The following is a 19,618-nucleotide window of genomic DNA, read 5'->3' on the forward strand; positions in this document are numbered from 1 at the left end:
TTATTATTATTGTTTTTTTTGTTTTTTTATTTCTCTCAGTTTCTGAAGAATTTGCAGTGTGAAGGCTAGCTGACACTAAACTGCACTGCTGGCTTTAAAAGCTGAATAATATAAATCATTTATGAAAGATGTGGAATATTTTTTTTAAGTTTGTTGAAAAGCAAATCCTAAACCGAATTTCTGGTTCTAATTGATACGAAGGAGTTTGAAGAGTATGAAAAGTGAGAAAAGGTCTAATTATGATTGGGTTTTGAAAGTTGAACAAAACTCATTATTTAAGGGTTGAATTAGGTTTTGACTTAAAGTATGAACATGTAAATGAAAGTTGAAAAGAGTATGAGTAGTTGGGAAGCAAATGAATTGCATTGCTTCACAAACTACCTTACCTTACTGCTAACTTTGTATGAAGAAGCAGGAAAAGAGAAAAATGGTCTAATTAATATGAATGGGATTTAGAAGTTGAATAAAATTCAATCTATGAATGATATGAGGCATGTTAAATTTTGAACAGAGTTTATTTAGCTGAAAGTGTAAATGAGTAGATGAAATGCTTGAAAAAGTCTGAGACTGTCTTCTGTGTGTGTCTGTGTCAAATTGCAGTAATTAACTCGTCTCAATCAGCTGTGTGTTTCCAGCTGTAATCAAAGGTGCTGAGTCAGCAGTCAAGCTAATAAAGTCAAATATTCTTTGCATTAATCAAAAGATCAAAACAGATACCAGTTTCCATCTTCACTAGTTTCTCACGTTTAGTTTTCACCTGGTGCCTCTATTCACAGTAACAGTAACATTAAAAAAAAAATCAAATTGAAACCTAACACTGAACAGTGAAGACAAATGTCAATGTCAGACAAAAGTTTGTGCAAACTGATGCAACCATGCTTTTGCATGTGAAGATCATACAGTGGGCATTGTGTTAACCCGAGAGTCGCACAGTTCATTAAAAATGGAGGTCAATGCATGTTGATCACAGGGGCCAACCCACTGCAGCACTGGATCAGTTACAGTTCAAGAATTTCACTGACCGTTTTCAGAGTTATGACTTTCATGACAATTGTGCCGAAGCAACTGATGAAAACTGCGAATTAGAGTCGAGATCAATTCTAGACATTATATGATGGTAATTGCCACATTATTCCTTAAAAATGAGGTCCTGATGCCCATATAAAAAAGGCTTCATCTCCTTCTACTTGCTGAATACAGCTTGGACACAAGAGGGCAGTATTACATTATATGTAACTACAAATACAGTCAGAATCCCACAGATGAGGAGCAAACTCCATTAGTAAACACGCATTTTGTCTTTCTGCATGATGAATTTTATCATTGTACTATTGTGATTCTTTAACTCAATCTAAACAAGTTTTAAATGTCTCATTTAATTTTAATGACACTAATCTGGACTCACTTATGGTTATTGTGATTGTTAAACTGTTTAATAGCTTACATCAAGGACCCAAGGCCTTTCACTTTTTTGTGGAAGCTTGAAACCCATAAGAACCACCTTTTTCAGTGTCTGGCTCGTTCTCCAGACACTGCAGCGGCAAATTAAAATTCAAAGAACCCTAGAAAGTTCTTAGCTGCAATAAAACACACAGCTTCTTCACTGTCTGACGTTTTGTCAGTGAGTGACATTTCCTGCCTTGTCTGTCTGACCCCTGAACATGAACTTGCTCACCATCTTCTTCCCTCGAGTTGAGCGTCTGGAGCTCATCTCGTCTCATGTCTCCGAGGTATGCTATCAGACTCTGTGGTAGACGGCCGTGCAAGGAGCTGATACACAAACCAGATGTGGGAGCCGTTTGCCAGATGTGGCTGCTCTGCTTTGCTTTGCTGCAGTTAGGGGAGTCAAAGTGGTCAACCATGACTGGCTTTACTGGGGAGGATCGCTTTCATAGCACGTCATTGGCCAAATCAAACAAAAACAGAGCGAGCTGAGAGAGACAGATTGGCTGGAAAAAAGGAGATGAGTAATTATGATTAATAATGATTATACCGAAGAGCCTTTAAAGGAGAGAAGAAAAAAAGACGTGAAAATTAACTTTGCCATATGTTCTTATTACAAAATCATTTATTAAGTTTGTGTTTAGAGAGAAAATGATTTTTGTGTGATGTTTCGAGTTGTGGAAATACATCTCTTGGTACTTAACCATGTTGAATTAATTGCTCAAAGTCTGGATTTGCAGGCCCTGCCATTTGACTAGAAGGTGGTTAGATCCAGTCGCCTAAAATACATCCCTTCAGAAACCTGCAGTGTTTGTGACTTGTTCAGCGCTGTATCTACAGACCCCGTCATCCAGCTGTTACATATTTTGTCTTTCTAAGTTTCTAAGTCTTTTTCTCCGTGTACGGTGGGACATTCCCAGGAAAAACAAAGTGAAGCAACAGCAGTTTGTTTGGAGTTAATCTTTTGTAACCAGACTTGTAAATCTCGCGGAGGTCTGGAGAAATTCAAGCACATTTTTTGGTTAAAAGAACAAAATGTTCTCTAGTTATACTTCAAACCCTTAAAATTACACTATGGAGAACTTGTTTGTACCTAAGACATATTTTGTATTCAAACAGTGAACAAATGACTATGCAGTGTCCTTCAGCTCTACAAGCTGTCTTAGCCTCTTTCAGCTAGTTCTTTTAGCGTTATTGTCCTCAGCTTCATTGTTTAATTCATTGTCACCCACTGCTCTTACCATTTTCAGCTAAAAGCTCTGATGCACCCACTGTATGCTACCTGCCCAACACCAAATAACAGAGACAAAAGTTAGCAACCAGCTGGTAAACTTAGTTGAGCATTTAGCAGCCAGATATTTTTTATTTAAGAGTTGGTTTTGACCAAAACTAAGCTAAAAGAGTGAACTGGATTTACATTTGTCAAGTGGCGACAAACACAGCTCCAAATGCTAATGTTGCTCTCTGTCTATTGGGTGTGTACATAGGCAACTGTTTGCTAGCACATTGGCCATGTTGACCATACAAGTAATTTGTCAGTGTTGTGTTTACTTCCACTGTCTCGAAGTGGGTAGTAATAATGCAATTTTCTTGCCTTAAAGGTACCATTTTTCAGCCACCAATTTGGCGTTATGGGGGTGGCCATCTTGGTTTTTCACAACCAGAGCACGCACAATAGAGTGTGAATAAAGAGTGTGGGGCTGGTGGGTGACATAAACTTGGGCCATGCTTGGTTTTAGCTTGCCCATTCAACAGGAAATAATGGCAGCCTCCCTACCTGCAATCTTTCTTTTACTACAATGTTACACTAAAAAATGTTTCTGAAAACATTTTAGGCGTGAAATAGGAAAAGAAGTAACATAATATTGATTCATATTTGATTAGCACTGTCTAGTTTGACAGTTTGATCTAAGTTTCGTGAGCCCTGTGTGTTGCGACGGATGGACATTATTGTTTATTTTACTCTAAATGGGACCATAATTTAAAAACTGAAAATCAGGCTGTTTTGATGAAGACTTGAAACCAACAACTGAAACCATAAACTCATCGGGAAACCGTTTACTGAGATCATAAATCAAGTGAGAAGTAGGGTCATTTTGCCAAAAGGACTTCTTTTTGTAACCAGTGGAGTCGCCCCCTGCTGGCCATTAAAAACTACAGGTTTAAGGCTATTCTGCGTCGGCTTCATTTTTCAGACCTGGAAGCTCCGTCCACTATTTAATAAACATATTGAGCAAGACTTAACTTCTAGGAGAAGAGAAGGAAAAACAGAAGGATGTCTTCGATTACTTTCTTAAAATAGAAAAAGACATCAAAAGAAAAGAAGAGAAGGCGAGATACAAGACATCATACAACTTCTACAACTTTGCCAAAAAAACCATCCAACAAAAACCCCAACAGCAAAGTGAGGAGGACTCAGAAAACATGTTAAGAGGTGAAACCATTGAAGTGAGATTGAAAAAAGATACAGGAGGAATCCAGAGGTGCTGAAAGAGAAAAAGCTGAGAAGGGGAGGGGAAAGAAAAGTCAGACAGCATCTAACTGGCTGCAGTTGCTTCCACTGCGAGCTGCCAGATGATGATTTTCCAGATGTTAGAGGTAGAGGAGGAAAAGGGAGGGAGTGTGGAGAAAAAGAAAAACTCAAATCCTGATAGTTTTTGCTTCTCTTTTTATTTGTCTTCCTCTGAGTTTCCAAAGCTGGCCAGAGCATGAGCTAAGTGGCTGCACACACTTCAACAAGGTGAGGGCTTCTGAGTGCTTTGATAGCCTCTATTAGCCTCACAGCGCTCGCAGAAACAATAGATGGAGAAAAAAAACTGTCGAGCTTGATGGCTGGCTATAAACTCACTGAACTGCTTTCTTTCTCCTCCACCCCCCCCCCCCCTTTTTTTTTTTTTACGTCTTCCTCCCACATCACTGATCGTTTTCTTTGCAGGGCGCATGAGAAATGATGTTTTTATGTGTGTGTATGTGTGTGTGTGCATGTGTCATGTGATTCCTTAGTACTAAGAGCCTGGCTCTCATTTTTCAGTCCCTCTGTATGTGTGTGTGTGTGTGTTTGTGTGTGTGTGTGCATGTGTGTGTGTGTAAAGGCAGAGGAGCAAGACTAAGGAGTCCCAGCTGTCTCTTTCCCAGCTGCCACTGCTTGACTCCTGATGAGAAAAGTGGACACAATGAAAGAATGGATGGTTTGAACGTGTGTCTTGTTGTATATTCACCTCTGTGAGGGGTCTGTTTAATCCTGCTTGTATGTATGGGCATTTACTGTGATCCATTATTCAGAGGAATGTAAGTACTAAAGTACTGCACTTGTACAAATTTGATGTACTAGTACTTTACTTTTGTATTTCCATTTTATGCAACGTGAAATCAGATGAAACAAGCCTGTGGTTACATTTTCATGTAAAAAAGAAGCAGGGGGAGTTTTTTTTTAAATTTTTTTTTTATTGAGATCATTTTATTTTTTGACGTTGTGGTTATTACTGTGGAAAAACTACTGCTTTTGTCCACAGGAGCCTCCAAAATCAACACAGTATGAAAGCTCCATGTAGTAGCTTTGATCTAAATAAACTATTTAAAAATCCTTTTGGATTAGCTGGAAAATATTTTGTCACAAAGCTGAAAACAGGACTGTTTTTCTGTCACCATGGAAAGTTGACTTGTTAGAGATGTGTGGTTCTCAAAGGACAGCAATGGTACACACATATCTTCTGTATCTTATAGAACATCATGCATTACTGCGCTACTATACCTACTATATAAAGTAATGAAAATGAGCTCAGCCTTAAAGGTACAATATGTAAGGATAGTAGTTTTAAACATTCCCAATTGAAGTGAAATTATTGACAAAATAAGAAGAAATATTTATATATAAAAGATATTTACTCAAGTTAGCATGCTAACAGGCTAGCTTTGGCCCATCCTGTCTTGCAATACTGCTTTGTACCTCAGTGGTCTAATAGTGGTTTTTCCCTGTAGTTTCAGCTGAGAGATGTGTGCGAACAGCGACTTTGCTAGGTTACTTAAGGTTTCTTAGCTTTTTAGTCTAAAACTTAAACAAAATGAACTCACAAGTTACTCTTTAAGACTTGCTTAATTGCCTTGTTAACACATCATAATATAAACTTTCATTCAAACTTGATGAAACAAAATAAAACTCACAAAAAACATCTTGGATAGTCTTTCCAGTGTTCCAACAAACTCCAACACTGGTTTGATCAAAATAAACACCTAATTAATTAAGTTAGATGTTAAAATATTATGGCTCTACACACTGTTTTTCCCCGCAGCTGATTCTCCGCCTTCCTCTCCCGTCTCACGCCTGCCAGGTACGCCTCTCCCAGCCTGCTGTGTCTCAGTCATCCTCATTCCTGGACTCATGAGTCCTGGTTGGAGCTGCTCTAAATCAACTTGGTGCAGTACCCCCAGATGAGGGCAGGTCCAGATGTGTTTATTGGGAGGCTGTTGCCGCTCGCTCAGCTCTTGTTCTGGTGCCCATTCCGACACTGTTTCCCACCCGCCCGGCCCTGAAAACCTCCCTCTCTAGGTGGTCCACAGCCCCTCTGCCAGAGGTGTAAACACCAACACTCGCCTGCTTCTTCTAGCCCCAGGTATGCACTTATGCATTGCACCTTTAAACAACTACAACAGTACAATGTTCATAGTAAACTGAGGGGCAACATTTTTCTGCAGAATGAGTACTTTTACTTTCGATACAATTTGCTGATAATACTTCCTCAAATAAGGTTTTATACAGGAACTTTACTTGCAGTGAAGTATTTTCACAGAGTGGTACTAGAACCTTTATTTAAGTTAAGGATGTGAATACTTCTCCCACCACTGGCGTCATGTGTACATAATGTCAGTGGGTTTGCGTAACGGGGCTTTCTTGCGATCCCTCTGAGGGACGTGCCAAGTTGAGGGTCTGTAAGCATTTATAGAGTCGTTATAATAAAAGAGTGGGTCACACCAAAAACTCAACAGCAGCTCTGGGATTTTCCAGCCCTCCACTCAGCCTGTGCCAAGACACTGTTTGGACAGAGAAGGCTGGAGATATTGAATGCCTTGTCTAGTGTTACGCAGGGGAATAGCCTAATCCAGACTGGGCCCATTCTTTCCCACATGAATGGTGTGTGTTTGTCTGTACTGTGTGTGTGTTTGTGTAGATGTGTGTGTGTGTGTGTGTGTGTGTGTGTGTGTGTGTGTGTGTGTGTGTGTGTGTTGAGAGGGGCCGGTAAGAGAATGAAGAAACAGGCAACATCCTCCTGCTGCGCAGAGAGGGCCCGAAGAACAATAAAGCCTGGCGAGTGAAGGAAGCACTCTGGCTGTAGGCCCGCGACTGGACAACGCTGAGCTTGTTTTGGGTCCTGAAACAAATAAATGACAGAGTTCCTCTCAGTTTCACAAGCTCGCACACACACATACACACATATAAAAACATACGGAAATTAATATGGTTCCAAATTCAATCTGTAATCAATCTGCAAGTTGAAAGCATGCAGAGACAGATTTGTTAGTGCAGTAAAAGTTAATAGCTCTAATACAGGATGACTCTTCACTTCCAGGTCAAATCCCAGGAGTATTTTTCAGTAAAAGGTGGTAAAAACCAAAAGATGGTGGGCCTTCAAGCACTTTCTCAACTTGACTTGTGTTTGCATATGTTTGTTACAGTAATAAGAAGCACATGTGTGCACTTCTACCAGGTCTCACAGTACTGTATATTCCTTAAAGCTGCACAAGGTTGCACTGCACAGGATGAATCATACATGTGGACATGGTTGGAAGATAAAGTATAGTTCACACATTTTTAAGTTTATCTTACAGCAATACTCCCATATCCACAAGTATGTGTTACTGGTCAGAACAATTTTTCCTCTTGTCCTAAAGCAATTCAAATACAAGTGATGGAACAAAATCCACAGTCCTCAGTTGGTGTAAAAGATGAGTTAACCTGCGTCCCCTTTCTGAGCTGCAGTGCTGGAATTGTTGTTCAAAGAGGGAAATCATATAAACAATATTTCTCATATTAGCCTCAGCTGAATGCATTTTTGCACAGACCAAGGAGCTCTCACATCGGGATCACATTAGGAATAGGATTTGAGTGTTGTTTTAAGGCAGGCCTGAACATTTTGAACCTGACCTTCACAGTAACAACCTGCCACAGTAAAAGAGCTGCGCTGCCAGAAAACCAAAGATGTCAGATAATTAACAATGGAATCTGGGAAAAGGATTGTGGGATTGTTTGAGGGCAGGTCTTAATATTCTGTTTGGCAGATGAATGAAAAACTAACAAAGGTTACTAAATATCTACTTGTCTATCTCAGGAAAGATTTGTGTCACTGTAATTTTTATTATGTGGCCAATATGGACGGAGGCAGTATGTGCCTGATAGCAATAAATTACGCATTCATGAATCTGCTGTGATAAATATGATTTGTATGGAAGCCAAGAATGGCCATGCTTGCAATTTTTTATGCTCTTTTTCTTGAGATCACAAGTTGATTATTTTATTATGACAAGAAAACAAAAGGTTGTTTCCTCTTTGTTTTTTGTTTTTTTTATAATGTTTAGCAGAGATCAACATGCAACGTCTTCAGTTAGTTAATGTTAGCAAAACCCAAGCTAATCAGATAGCTAATCTACACCAAGCATCAGCTTGCTTGTTAGCTAGCATCTGCTTACAGTAGCTACAGATTCAAGATCAACATCTTTCAACTAGCTTCAAATTTTAGTTCACCTCTCAACATAGACAAGCTTTGCACACAGCATGTCTAAATCCAGGAAACAGGGAAGGAGAAAGCTGATGAGGTTCTGACAGATAACAGGCGAGCTCAACTGTTACTGGAGCACAGAACAAAAAAGGGGTGGAATTTAGAAAGGGCCAGTTATCGTGTCATTTTCTCAAGATAAATTACCTCCTTATCTTGAGAAATTGCTCGTTTGTTTACTTGTGATAATGAGATGAATCATGATCTGATTCAGAACTCTTGAAAAGCACTGAAAAAACTCTTTTTTTTATGGCTCCATGCTGGTGGAGTCATCCCATTCTTGTGAACGTGATATCTGAAGACCATGTTGAGGGACTTTCTTACTTCAAACTTGTTACAAATGTTGAACATTTTTGACCATTACGTAAGAATTCATGTGATAATTATGCTTCAGTTTGAATTCTTATTTATCTAGGGACAACATATATGTGGGTCAAGTTAATGCTGTTAGTTGTAAATCTCTGCTGGTTGTATCTGACAGCTACATTGCAGTAGGTGCTTCACCATATGCTGCCTGGTGGGGATCTGCACTCTACTGAGTGGCGTCTTCTAGTAAGATTTTCTATCATTTTTTAAACTGCAGTTTGTAATATGACCTGATGAAATTTGTGTGTGTGTGTGTGTGTGTGTGTGTGTGTGTGTGTCAGCCAAACCTCCTTCATGTAGTTTGTCTGGCCACGTCTCCAGTTATAGCTCAATAAACTGTGCTGGGGCCTTACTGTACATGAAGCTACAGCACTATTCACTCATTAACACACATGTGGTCCACATATTTATACTCATATACTGACACAGACACATATCAATGGAAACACATTAACACACACACTTACAAACTCAACATATGGTGAGTATGTGTAATCCAGAGGTTTGTCAATGGGCCTGTTCTTTCATGACGGTTCTGACTCTCAGACCTCTTAGTGTGGTTTGTTTTTCTTCAGTTAGACTCCAAAAATTTTTGGTGTGTGAGCTCTCCCTCTCTTTCTGTCTGAGTCTACCTCTCCGCCCAACTTCCCATTCATGCCCCAGGCTGGGTTTTCCTCCCAGCGGTGCTCCAGGTTCATTTCAGAGTGTTGCCAGCTTGCCACAGGTTAGACAGAAATAAACAGTCGGGCTCTCCAAGTCAAACAGGGGCCTTGTCATACCATCTGAATGCCCCTCTGCTTCCTCTGGGCCGCCCACCGCTCAAAGAATGCGTCTTCAGTTTTCTGAGAAGTGGCACAGTCTGCAAACCAACCTGCGCGCGTATAGAAATGAACATACAGATGTCATTTTCACACGCATACGCACACGTGGAAGGTGTAACTCTTATGTGCACAAAGGGCAGACACACACACACACACACACACACACACACACACACACACACACACAGACGAGCTCTTGCAGCGGTGATTTCCGTGACAGTCCTGAGTACACTGCGTCTATTGTTCGGAGGCTTTGTGGGTCCCAAAGAGAGCGGTGAAGTGTTCACCCAAAGAGACGGAGATGGGGAGGGGGGATATCCATTTCTACACCCCAGTGAAACTACACTCACTCTCCTAACTGCTGCCACATGGTGAGGTCTCCTAATGGCATACAGTACAGCACAACCTGCCCTGCCACACCACACACACACACACACACACACACACACACACACACACATAAATCATTACATAAAATTTTCACAGAGAGAGGCTTTTCCTCCTGGCAGGTCACTCCTGCAGAAGCTCAAGGTTTCCACAGGTTTTAAATGTTAAGGAAGGATTTAGGTAAAGGCTGCACCGTAAGCCATTAAACATTATAGAGTGACTCAGGTAGTGAACTCCCCATGAAGTCAAGAAAAGTAATACTCACATGTTCATAGTATTTTCCATTAGAATTTCATATTTCCTATATAAAAAGTCATTTTGACCTCACTAAACGTCCAACGAGGAAACGGTTCCCAAGGGAGCCTCATTTGAGAAATTTAGGGGGAGTCCTGAAATATTTAAATTTCTCAGGTCTCCCGTTAGAACTATGCAAATGTGATCCTGGGAAATGTTTTTGTCATTTTAAAACCACCACCATGGCTGATGTATTACATATTATAGATTCAGCTATAATATAATGTGTTTTTTATAATAATGTAATTTGTAGCTGTTATATTTCAGGGATGCGTTGGACACATTGGATACATCAGAGAATGACAAAGAAATTTATCAAATGTGCCTAAATGTAACGTGAATAAACACTAATAAGCACAGTGCTATCTACTCCTGTTTTGATCATCCATGCCTTGCTGCTAATTGCACCATATTTGTGCATCATACATCTTGGCAGAGAGCGGTTTAAAAAAAAAAAAAAGTTTTCCTGTGCATGCGTACAGAACCCGTCCCACCTTCTCCAAAAGCCACAGTATAATTTGAACACTGATGTACACAAAGGAGAAAATTTGGCTACAAACAATATTTCTATTAAGATTAAAATCCCTCATTTTATTTGCTTTGGATGTATTTATTATTATTTATATTATTTATGAGCCTCTGTGTTGCATGTTTTATTTGACAGTGCAGTGTAATGATGTCCTGAGTGGTTAACATTAATATTCTCTTTTCTTTTTATTATTGTTCTGCATGATTATAAATGATAAATGATGAAAAATATTATAATTTCAATCTTACATTCTGTTTTTAAGGTGACTTTGTAATATCTGTCCGGGGACTACAGATGAAAAATAGCCTCTTGGCGAACTCTGGCACATTTACAGCAATGTTTATTAATGTGCACTGTCACGTTTAAGTAAGCCAACAAATCAAATAAATAAAAATTCATGATGTTGCAGAGAAAAGGTCTTTGAGGTCACTAAATCATTTTCTAGTCACCCCCTACAGACCAACACATTTCACCAAGTCTTGCTATTAGTTTTCAGCATAGCATGTTGGGTTGGTCGAGGGGAATTTCAGGCTGAAACTGGTTAGCAGAAAGGTCAGTGGGTCGCTACAGAAGTTATGGAAAATTCTCTGGGGTCTATGAATAAAAATACTAAAATTCAAGGTAATCTGAACAGAAAGACAAAAAAATCACTAGACTAAAGAACAGAAGTTGGATATTATGATATTATTCTGGTATCTGTTCAGTTGTTTCATGTTTTATTTTGGTGAGAGTCTTCCTGTATTCGTCTTAGTTGTCCTCCTGTCTTTGTCCTTTTCATGCATTTTTGGATTAATGATTAGCTTCGCCTGCCTCTGATTAGCTGCCCTTTGTATTTAGTCTCTGTGTTCCCCCTCCTTTGTTGCATGTTTGTACTGTCACAGTCTATCAAGCAGGAGGATGGACCCAGATGCAGACTAGGTATAGCCTGTGCAGTTTAAATGATTTGATGTGTAGAATCAAAAATACAGCAAAAGTCTTACAGGTAGTCAGGCAGGCAAATGTCACAACCAGGATAAACAGTCCAAAAGCAAACAAACTCCAAAGAGTTCTAGGCAGGAAATCAAAAATCTAATAAACTGGCAGAAGGTCCAAAAACAAAACAGAAATCCAAAACATGGGGAAACACTGGCAAGGACTGGAATGCTTGGCGTGAAGAGAGAGACGAACTGGAAACTAAAGAGGAAAAACACTGAGACTAAATACACAGAGAGGCTAATCAGGAGCAGGTGAAACTAATCATTAGTCAAAAAAGTATGGGAAGACAAATCCAGTGAAGACAAAAGTAAAGACAACAGGGACACATAAGGGAAGATTCTTACCAAAATAAAACAGTAAATAACTGAGGAGAAAACCAAAAGTCTAAAACAAGAGTTAGATGACCTTTGCCATCATGGAAACAATAATAAAAATGGGATTAACATTGTGAAACAGTCGTGGTTTGGTTAGGTTTAGGAAACAACTACTTGGGCAGATGGTTGTGGTTTGGGTTCAAATAAACTAGTTATGTACCTTAAGTTACGAACACAAGTTCAGAGCAATGGGACTTCAGAGCAGTGGGCGTACGTTGTCAGGATGACAAGCTGTCGGACAAATGGGGTTTTGGTCCAGCGTGAAATTTTTCAGACAATTGGACTGTTGGAACAATAACAAAACAGCCTCTTTGGATATGTTTGCTGGCTGAAATTCAACTTTTACAACTTCATGTTTCAGATATTCATTGAATGAAAAGTTTCATCAGTGCAAGAAATCATAGTCTGCAAGTTTGTTGATTTATAACCAGACATTAGAAAGTAATGCTGGCTGGGTTTACAGCACTTAAACCTCCAGACTGCGGAGGTTGGACAAGGTTATTTTTTTCTCAAAGCCTGTGTCATAGCCCATTTTAAGTTGAGTGTTTTGTGACTGAATAACTTCCACATTAACAAAGGCCACCTTCATCTGTTTGAGGGGGCGACTGCCGACAGTAATGAATCTGTTCTTTCACTGTCAGTGAAAAGGCGTTCAGACTAAATGACTGACTGATCACTGGAGAACACAACACATAAATCAGCCAGCAGAGTTAGAAACTTCCACAGATCTTTCTTAAAGCCCTGGAAACCATATGTAGCTCATTATATTCTATCATTATAATAAATGACTTTATGCTGGTTAACTTTATGTAATGTCAGTTGGCAGTAGTGTCGTTTAATGTCTGCTACATGTCTTCTGTCTGTAATATAGAGGTTCCTGACATAAACTGAACAGACTTAATGTTTTCATCTAACTGTGTGGTTGCTATGTAGTTATACTACCAGAGGAAAGTTTTGTAGTGGGATTTTTGGTATTGTTTCAACTACCATCTTCCATAAATTTAGCATTGTGGTGAAAACTCAGTCTTCCTTTGTCATAAAATTGGCCAATTTGTGTTTGTTTGGACTGTGGGAAGTTATTCTGTCTGACTCTCCTCGCCAAGATGAGAAGTTCTGCTTTTATTGGAAATTAAAAGCATGATTTGTGTTCCCGGAAAGGCCAGGAATTCAGTTTTGAGTCAACCAAACTGCGTTTGTATTGAATGTGCAGAGGATGTCGACAACAAAACCCCCTTTTTCTGTACAACAGTTTGTTGATACATTTTGTAAAGCCACTGGAAAATCACATTAGAGCTGTTTTTAATCTCTCTCCTCTTTTCTTTAGGTGACATTGCCTTTTAAAGGCTTTTTCAGTGGTAAATTAATAAGTGGGTGGTATTTTCTTCTATGGCTCAAACTCAAACCCTGGTTATGAGTGGGAGTGATAACAGTGATAACACTAAGTGGTATATATTTCCTGCCCTTTAGTTCAAATGAATGCAAAGGGAGCTGTTTGACTAGAGCTGAAATTGTATGAAAAACTGGTGCAAGCTGCTGTAAAGGAGATGTACATCAGTATTTTCACTGGAGCTGCTTATTCATAACAGTTTTATTACAAATAAGGAAACAAGAGTCCCCACTTAAGAATCTCAGTAACTTATCAGGTTTTCTTGTTGTAAAATAAAGTGTTCATGACTGGAATGACAGCTCTACATCTTTGGGGTTTTCTACAGATTAACTGTAATGGTATTGCATATGGTTCAACAATGTACTTTTGACCCATCCTGATGCAAGAGCTACTTGTTTGTCTGGCCTTTAATTGGTAACACTGGGAACCATAATTCTTAAGTAACCACAAAAACACAGGAGACAAAGAGGCCAGCTAATAAGAATTTAGCTTGCGTGCCAATTAGAGTCTGGAGTTTCAGGTTATTTGAGGCTATGAGGAGCAGTAGAAATGACTCAGAGGGCGATCTGAGTCACCGCTTTAATATGATGAATGCTGGCAGACTGAGAGATCTTTATTTACACTTATCTGGATACCACTCAGTGGTGGTTGGTTGAATTGTGTGTGAAATTTTTAAAGTGCATGTGAAAAAACTCTGTGGACATTTCAGCTGTAATTGAAACTGAAAAACAAGCTGGGGGTTCAAATTTTGTAACTGTTTCATCAACATTGCGCGCTGTGATAAAATCAAAAATGGTGCAGGAGGCAAATAAAATGCTCCTTTTATTACACTGTGTTCCGTTTACCAAACCACATAAAGCTTAAGCCTTTAAGAGGGCCATACAGGGTTAAAATTTCTTCAGATTATGTTTATTTAGTCTATTTTGAGACATAAAAACACATTTCCCTCACTGGCATCATAATGTGTACCATAGAGGGATATGACCATACATACATACATACATACATACATACATACATATGAGCATACATACATACAAACATACATACATACATACATATGACCGTACATACATACATACACATACATACATACATACATACATATGAGCATACATACATACATACATACATATGACCATACATGCATACATACATATGAGCATACATACATACATACATATGAACATAAATACATACATACATACATATGAGCATACATACATATGAGCATACATACATACGTACATACATATGAGCATACATACATATGATCATACATTCATACATATGGCCAAACATATGACCATGCATACAAACATACATACATATGACCATACATACATACATACATACATATTACCATACATACATACATACATACATACATATGACCATGCATACATACATACATATGACCAAACATACATACATACATACATACATACATACATACTTATGACCATACATGCATACATATGACCATACATACATACATACATACATACATACATACATACATATGACCATGCATACATTCATATGACCATACATACATACACACATACATACATACATATGGTCATACATATGACCATGCATACATACATACATACATACATATGACCATACATACATACATACATACATATGAGCATACATGCATACATACATATGAACATAAATACATACATACATACATATGAGCATACATACATATGAGCATACATACATACGTACATACATATGAGCATACATACATATGATCATACATTCATACATATGGCCAAACATATGACCATGCATACAAACATACATACATATGACCATACATACATACATACATACATACATATTACCATACATACATACATACATACATACATACATACATACATATGACCATGCATACATACATACATATGACCAAACATACATACATACATACATACATACATACATTACTTATGACCATACATGCATACATATGACCATACATACATACATACATACATACATACATACATACATACATATGACCATGCATACATTCATATGACCATACATACATACACACATACATACATACATATGGTCATACATATGACCATGCATACATACATACATACATACATATGAGCATACATACATACATACATACATATGACCATACGTACATACACACATACATACATACATATGGTCATACATATGACCATGCATACATACATACATACATACATACATACATACATATGAGCATACATGCATACATACATACATACATACATACATGCATGTGACCATACATACATATGAGCATACATACATATGAGCATATATACATACATACATATGACCATACATACATACATACATACATACATATATACATACATATGAGAATACATACATACATATGACCATGCATACATACATATGAGCATACACACATACATATGACCATGCATACATACATATGAGCATACATACATACATACATACATACATATATATGACCATACATACATACATACATACATACATATATATATAAATTCTTTTCATAATTCTTTTTAATTTGAAATTTAAAATGAATTGTGACTTCTTGATGTTATTGAATATTTTTGCATATGTTTATGAAATAAACAATGTTCTAATTGGAAAAGGAACGTTCGTTTTCACTTATGCACCATTATGGTACAATGTTGCCTACAGGCAACGAACCCCAAAAACTTCCAAAAATAAAAATAAAAATAAAATTTCTTCAGATTGTGTTTATTTAGTCTATTTTGAGACATAAAAACACATTTCCCTCACTGGCATCATAATGTGTACCATAGAGGGATATGACCATACATACATACATACATACATACATACATACATACATATGACCGTACATACATGCATACACATACATACATACATACATATGAGCATACATACATACATACAGACATATGACCATACATGCATACATACATACATACATACATACATATGAGCATACATACATACATACATATGAGCATAAATACATACATACACACATATGAGCATACATACATATGAGCATACATACATACGTACATACATATGATCATACATTCATACATATGGCCAAACATATGACCATGCATGCAAACATACATACATACATACATACATACATACATACATATGAGCATACATGCATACATACATACATATGAGCATACATGCATGCATACATACATACATGCATACATACATACATACATACATAGATACTTATGACCATACATGCATACATATGACCATACACACATACATACATACATACATATGACCATGCATACATACATACATACATACATATGAGCATACATGCATACATACATACATACATATGACCATGCATACATACATACATGTGAGAATACATGCATACATATGACCATGCATACATACATATGAGCATACATACATACATATGACTATGCATACATACATATGAGCATACATACATACATGCATATGACCATACATACATACATACATATGACCATTCATACATACATACATACATATATATGACCATACATACATACATACATACATACATATATATATATAAATTCTTTTTATAATTCTTTTTAATTTAAAATTTAAAATGAATTGTGACTTCTTGATGTTATTGAATATTTTTGCATATGTTTATGAAATAAACAATGTTAAAATTGGAAAAGAACGTTCTTTTTCACTTACGCACCATTATAGTACAATGTTGCCTACAGGCAACGAACCCCAAAAACTTCAAAAAATAAAAATAAAAATAAAAATAAAATTTCTTCAGATTATGTTTATTTAGTCTATTTTGAGACATAAAAACACATTTCCCTCACTAGCATCATAATGTGTACCATAGAGGGATATGACCATACATACATACATACATACATACATACATACATACATACATATGACCGTACATACATACATGCACATACATACATATGAGCATACATACATACATACATACATATGACCATACATGCGTACATACATACATACATACGTACATACATACATACATACATACTTATGACCATACATGCATACATATGACCATAGATAAATACATACATACATACATATGACCATGCATACGTACATATGACCATACATGCATGCATACATACATACATACATACATACATACATACATACGTACATACATACATACATACTTATGACCATACATACATACATACATACATACATATGAGCATACATACATACATACATATGAGCATACATACATACATACATAGATATTAGCATAAATACATACATACATACATATGAGCATACATACATACATACGTACATACATATGAGCATACATACATATGGCCAAACATATGACCATGCATACAAACAAACATACATATGACCATACATACATACATACATACATGCATATGACCATGCATACATACATACATATGACCATACATACATACATACATACATACATACTTATGACCATACATGCATACATATGACCATACATAAATACATACATACATACATATGACCATGCATACCTACATATGACCATACATGCATACATATGACCATGCATACATTCATATGACCATACATACATACACACATACATACATACATATGGTCATACATATGACCATGCATACATACATACATACATACATATGAGCATACATACATACATACATACATACATATGACCATACGTACATACACACATACATACATACATACATACATACATACATACATACATATGAGCATACATACATACATACATAGATATTAGGATAAATACATACATACATACATATGAGCATACATACATACATACATACATATGACCATACATGCGTACATACATACATACATACATACGTACATACATACATACATACATACTTATGACCATGCATGCATACATATGACCATACATAAATACATACATACATACATATGACCATGCATACGTACATATGACCATACATGCATGCATACATACATACATACATACATACATACATACATACATACATACATACGTACATACATACATACATACTTATGACCATACATACATACATACATACATAGATATTAGCATAAATACATACATACATACATATGAGCATACATACATACATACGTACATACATATGAGCATACATACATATGGCCAAACATATGACCATGCATACAAACAAACATACATATAACCATACATACATACATACATACATGCATATGACCATGCATACATACATACATATGACCATACATACATACACACATACATACATACATATGGTCATACATATGACCATGCATACATACATACATACATACATACATACATACATATGAGCATACATGCATACATACATACATACATACATATGACCATGCATACATACATACATGTGACCATACATACATACATACATACATATGAGCATACATACATATGAGCATATAAACATACATACATATGACCATACATACATACATACGTATATACATATATACATACATATATACATACATATGAGAATACATACATACATATGACCATGCATACATACATATGAGCATACACACATACATATGACCATGCATACATACATATGAGCATACATACATACATACATACATACATACATACATACATATGACCATACATACATACATACATACATATATATGACCATACATACATACATACATACATACATACATACATACATATATATATAAATTCTTTTCATAATTCTTTTTAATTTGAAATTTAAAATGAATTGTGACTTCTTGATGTTATTGAATATTTTTGCATATGTTTATGAAATAAACAATGTTCTAATTGGAAAAGGAACGTTCTTTTTCACTTATGCACCATTATGGTACAATGTTGCCTACAGGCAACGAACCCCAAAAACTTCCAAAAATAAAAATAAAAATAACATTTCTTCAGATTATGTTTATTTTGTCTATTTTGAGACATAAAAACACATTTCCCTCACTGGCATCATAATGTGTACCATAGAGGGATATGACCACACATACATACATACATACATACATACATACATATGACCGTACATACATACATACACATACATACAGACATACATATGAGCATACATACATACATACATATGACCATACATGCATACATACATACATACATACATACATACATATGAGCATACATACATACATACATA

The sequence above is a fragment of the Lutjanus erythropterus genome, chromosome 18 (assembly GCF_056507025.1).
Source record: "Lutjanus erythropterus isolate fLutEry1 chromosome 18, fLutEry1.hap2, whole genome shotgun sequence".
In the NCBI taxonomy this organism is placed as follows: domain Eukaryota; kingdom Metazoa; phylum Chordata; class Actinopteri; order Lutjaniformes; family Lutjanidae; genus Lutjanus; species Lutjanus erythropterus.